The sequence below is a fragment of the Lutra lutra genome, chromosome 3 (genome assembly GCF_902655055.1).
Source record: "Lutra lutra chromosome 3, mLutLut1.2, whole genome shotgun sequence".
NCBI lineage: Eukaryota > Metazoa > Chordata > Mammalia > Carnivora > Mustelidae > Lutra > Lutra lutra.
The window spans coordinates 137,802,541-137,808,540 of NC_062280.1; positions in this window are offsets into that span (position 1 = coordinate 137,802,541).

The following is a 6,000-nucleotide window of genomic DNA, read 5'->3' on the forward strand; positions in this document are numbered from 1 at the left end:
ACCTGCTTATGCTACATGAAGGTGTTTTAGGGTCAGGTAACTAACAACCTGAGACAGAGGCTCCCTCCAGTATGATGGCAGATTTGGGTTTGGAGGATCAGCTTAATACAGCAGCAGAACTCCAGAGGGTCATGGACACAACCAGTGTATTACCTCCATTCTTTTCTGCTGAGGTCTCCATTTTTCTGTCCACCACTGACTCCTCCTTATTTCAAATACCATTCTGTTCTTTCTTGGCCCACCCCAGTAGAGTCTCCTATATAGGCAATCTGATATTTTAAGGATTTGCCTGCTACTAACTAAGGGTAACAAACACACTTAGAGGAAGAAGCATCCCTTTCATGACTTGCTCCAATTTTATTTAAGTGAATCTTTAAAAGATAAAGAGTTACCTACAGATGTAATTGTGAGAAGACTTAGAAACAGCTTTGGATGCTCCTGAGAGTTAATTTCATAAATTCCAATCTTCATTTCTTTCTGTTGTATTGCTGTGTGTGTGCATGTGTATGAATATATAAGTGTTTATGTTGATAAGAATATGTATATGTATATATGTACTTATTACTTTACATACACACACACATGCATATATATATATGTATATATATATATATATATATGCTTTTCAATTTCACATTTCATGGCTGCCTTCCTCATAGGGTTCTGATGTTAATTCGTAATGGTTTGGGCTAAAGGATTAAAAATGTACATGGTCAGATACCACATATAATTCTAGATTTACTTTTTTTGTCCAAACAATTGTAATTACTCTATGAGTATTACTCATGAACTGGTTGATCTTTAAAAATTCATGTATTGGTAAATTGAATCTGATATATCATTTTTTGTATTAGAAATAAGGCTTTAGACTGCTGGGCAAGATGGTGGAATATGAGGATCCTATGCTCCCCTCATTCCATGGATACAACTAGATAACACCTATGTCAGTATAGATAACCCCCAAAATAACCCAAGAGTGGCAGAACAGACTCCACAGTCCTAAATGTAGAGAAGAGACCACATCAAAGAGGGTAGGAAGAGCAGAGACACAGTCAAGAACTAAATGGGCCCACAGAACTCCCCACAGGGGTGAGGGATGTGGTGGACACAGAGAGGATAGATGAGAAGACCCCACACCAGGCACCCCAGGCATGGGAAACAAGCACAGAGAAGACAAACTACCATAACATTGGGCTTTGAAAGCCAGAGGGGAGCAACTTCACTGGTTCTTAAAATCAGTGGGACTCAATGCCTGGAACTTTAAAAATCAGTGGGCTCAGCTCTGGGAGAGCTGGAGGACAATATGAAACTAAGTACCTGCTCTTAAAGAGACAGCACAACAAACAGCTTCCCGAGATAGAGCATTGACACAACAATTTGAAAAACACCTGGTGTGCAAAGGAAGGAGATTTATTTACTAATCTGAGAGCATGTTCGGGAGGGGGAGGGAAACTTTGGGAAACATCTCCAAGAACAAAAGTGCTGGCAGGTGTCATTTTCCTCCCCAAACTCTCAGCCAAGTTACGCAGACACTTGTGGGAACCGGTGCAGCACACTCTCCACCTAGCTTACTAACAGTGTATTCTGCACCCCTGTTCTCCTGCTGACATGTCCCTACAATCCCAGACTGGGCAGGAGTTTTCCATGAGTGGCTGCAGGTTTCTTTCCATACTGGATCACTGTAGACCAAGCACCCCTCTCTCATAGCAGAGAGACCCATAGCAGGAGATCTTCCAAAGCTGTGTCATAAGCAGTATGCCAGCATCCCTAGCAGGGGCCAGTGCCACTCCAAAGTGACCCATGCCCTGGCGTAAGGGAAAAATAATCATGCGCACCAGTTCAACTATAGACCCAACAGTGAGTGGGGGACAAACATCTGGTCTGACTGCAGGCCCTGCCCACCAACAAAAGCTTCTCAGAGCACAACAAGTGAGAGTGCCCTGCAGTGGCAGATGGCAAATAGTCTGACTCAACTCAAGCTGGAGGTGGCCCCAGACTGGCCCACTAAAACACAGGGAACAAACCCTACCCATAATAGGCAAAGAGAGCCATTGCTAATGACTGTACTGAAGGCAAGCAAAGCTCAGCTGCAACAGGAGGGCACACACAACACACATAGAAGACACTCCTGAAGTGCCAGGTTCTGTTGAACAGGGGACTGCACTGTAGCACACCACTGGAACTCTTCTTTCAAGAACAGGAGATGTAGCTACTTTCCCAACACATGGAAACAGACACAGAGTTAGACAAATGAAAAGACAGAGGAATATATCCCAAATGGAAAAAAAAAAAAAAAGGACAAAAATCACAGCAAGAGACCTAACAAAATGGAGATAAGTAACGTGCTTGATAGAGAATTTGAAGTAATGGTCATAAGCCTACTCACTGGACTTGAGAAAAGAGTGCAGAACTTGAGTGGGAACTTCAACAGAGAGAAAGAAATCATAAAAAAGAACCAATCAAAATGAAAAATTCAGTAACTGAGATTAAAAATACATTAGAGGGAATGAGTACTAGAAGCAGAAAAATGAATCAGTAACCTAGAGGACAAAGTAATGCAAAGCAATCAAGCTGAAAATGAGAAAGGAAAAAAAAATAATAATGAGAATATATTAAGAGAACTCAGTGCCATCATCAAGCATAATAAGATTCACATTATAGGGATTCCAAAAGGAGATAAGAGATAAAATGGGGCAGAAAATTTATTTGAAGAAATAAAGTGGAAAACTTCCCTAACCTGGGGGAAGAAACAGAAATCCGGATCCAGGAGGCAGAGAGACCCAAACAATAGCAATCCAAGGAGGTCTACACCAAGACACATAGTAATTAAGGTGGCAAAAAAATAGTGATAAAGAGATAATTTTTTTAAAGATTTATTTGAGAGAGAGTGCATGCACAAGCAAGTAGAGCAGCAGGCAGGGGGAGAGGGAGGAGCAGGCTCCCCTCTAAGCAGAGAGCCCAATGTGGGGCTCAGTCCCGGGATTCTGGGATCATGAACTGAGACAAAGGCAGACATTTAACCAACTGAGCCACCCAGGTGCCCTAAAGAGAGAATTTTTAAAGCAGAAAGAGAAAAGTAAACAGTTACATACAAAAGAAGCCCCATAAGCCTATTAACTGATTTTTCGGCAGAAATTTTGCAGGTTGAAGGGAGTGGTCGATATATTCAAAGTGCTGAAAGAAGAAAACTTGCAACCAAGAGTACTCAATCCAGCAGGGTTATCATTCAGACAGAAGGAGAAATCAAGAGTTTCCCTAAACAAACAAAACTTAAACCAATTCATCATCAGTAAACCAACCTTACAAGAAATTTAAAGCTGACTCTAAGTGAAAAGAAGAGATCATAGGCAGGAGTAAGAAAATAGGAAGTACAAAAGCAGTAACACTAAATCTATAAAAATCAGTCAAGGGAGTCACAAAACAAAAGATGTAAAATATGACACCATCTAAAATGTTGGGGGGAGGAGTAAAAATTTAGTGCTTTTAGAATGGGTTCAAATTTATTTTATTGTCATGTTAGTCACCACACAGTACATCATTAGTTTTTGATATAGTGTTCATGATTCATTATTTACATATAACACCCAGTGCTCCATGCAATCCCTGCCCTCCTTAACAACCATCACCAGGCTCACCCATTCCCCCACACCTTCCCTTCTAAAACCCTCAGGTTGTTTCCCAGAGTCCATGGTCTCTCGTGGTTTGTCTCCCCCTCTGATTTCTCCCCTTCATTTTTCTCTTCTTTTCCTAATGTCCTCCATGCTATTCCTTATGTTCCACAAATAAATGAAACGATATGATAATTGACTTTCTCTGCTCGACTTATTTCACTCAGCATAATCTCCTCCAGTCCCATCCATGTTATGTAAAAGTTGGGTATTCATCCTTTCTGACAGTTGAGTATTTAAGCAACCATCAACTTAATATAGGCTGCTATATGCATAAGATATTATATATAAACCTAATGGAGCCACAAATCAAAAACCAGAAATAGATATGTAAAAAAATAAAGAGAGGAATCCAAGTATATCACTAAAGAAAGCCAACAAACCATGACAGAAAAGAGGAAAAGAAACAGAGGAGCTATAAAAACAACCATAAAACAAGTAACAAAATTGCAGTAAGTACATACCTATCAATAATTACTTTGAACATAAAAAGACTAAATGCTCCAGTCAAAAGATGTAGGTGATGGAATGGATTTAAAAAAAAAAAAAAAAGCAAGACTCATTTATTTCCTGCCTATAAGAGACACACGTCAGAACTAAAGACACATGCAGATTCAAAGTAAAGGGATGCAAAAGCGTCTATCACACACATGAAAGTGGAATCAAAGCTAGGATAGAAATATTTATACCAGACAAAATAGATGTTCAAACAAGGAGTGTAACAAGGGACAAAGAAGGACACTATATAATAATCATAAAGGGAACAATTCAACAAGAAGGTATAATAATTGCAAATATATATGCATCCAACATGGGAGCACCCAAATACACAAAGCTATTCATAACAAACATAAAATAATTTATAGTAATCATTCATAGTAATACAATAATAGTGTGTGTATATATATAGAGTATAGATAGATGATAGATAGATAGATAGATAAAAATAGGGGAATTTGCCACCCCACTTACATGAAGGACAGATCATCCCAACAGGGAATCAACAAGGAAACAGTGGTTTTATTTTGTTTTTAAGATATATATGTATATATATGGAGCACAAAAGGGGGTCAGACAAAAGGAGAGAGAGAATCTCAAGCAGATTCTATGCTGAATATGGAGTACAATGCAGGGCTCAATCTCACAACCTGAGATCATGACTTGAGCCAAAATCAAGTTGGATACTTAACTGACTCAGCCACCCAGGCACCCTGGAAACAGTGGCTTTAAATGACACATTCGACCAGATGGATCTAACAGATATATTCAGAATATTTCATCTTAAAACAGCAGAATATATCTTCTTCTCAATTGCACATGCAACATTCTCTAGAATCAATCACAGTTTAGGCCATAAAACAGGTCTCAACAAATTAAAAAGGACTGAACACATACCATGCATCTCTTCTGACCACAACACTATGAAACTAGAGATCAACCACAAGAAGAAATCTGGAAAGAACACAAATACATAGAGATTAAATAACACACTACTAAACAATGAATGGGTCAAACAAACAAACAAACAAAAATCAAAAAAGACATCAAAAAAACATGGAGACAAATGAAAACAAGAATACAATGGTCCAAAATCTTTGGGATGAAACAAAAACAGTTCTAAGAGAGAAGTTTGATGCAATAAAGGGCTACCTCAAGAAGCAAGAAAAGTCTCAAACAACCCAGCCTGACATCTAAAGGAGTTGGAAAAAGAATACAACCCCAAACCAGTAGAAGGAAGGAAGTAATAAAGATTAGAACAGAAATAAACAAAACAGAAACTAAAAAGAAATGAAACAGATCAATGAAACCTGGAGCTCTTTTTTTTTTTTAAGATTTTATTTATTTATTTGACAGAGAGAGACCACAAGTAGACAGAGAGGCAGGCAGAGAGAGAGAGAGGGAAGCAGGCTCCCTGCTGAGCAGAGAGCCCGATGTGGGACTCGATCCCAGGACCCTGAGATCAAGACCCAAGCCGAAGGCAGCGGCCCAACCCACTGAGCCACCCAGGCACCCTGGAGCTCTTTTTTTTTTTTTTTAAAGATCAACAAAATTAATAAAATCAATAAACCTTTAGTTTAACTCATAAAAAAAAAGAAAAAGAGAGAAAGGACTCAAAATAGGAAATAAAAGATGAAAAATAACACCACAGAAATACAAAGGATTTTTAATATTATGAAAAATTACAAGTTAGACAACCCAGAAAAACTGGATCTATTCTTAGAACGTATAATCTTCCAAAACTGAATCAGAAATAAATAGAAATTTGGAATAGACTAATTACCACCAATGAAACTGACACAATAATCAAAATCTTTCAACAAACAGAAGTCGA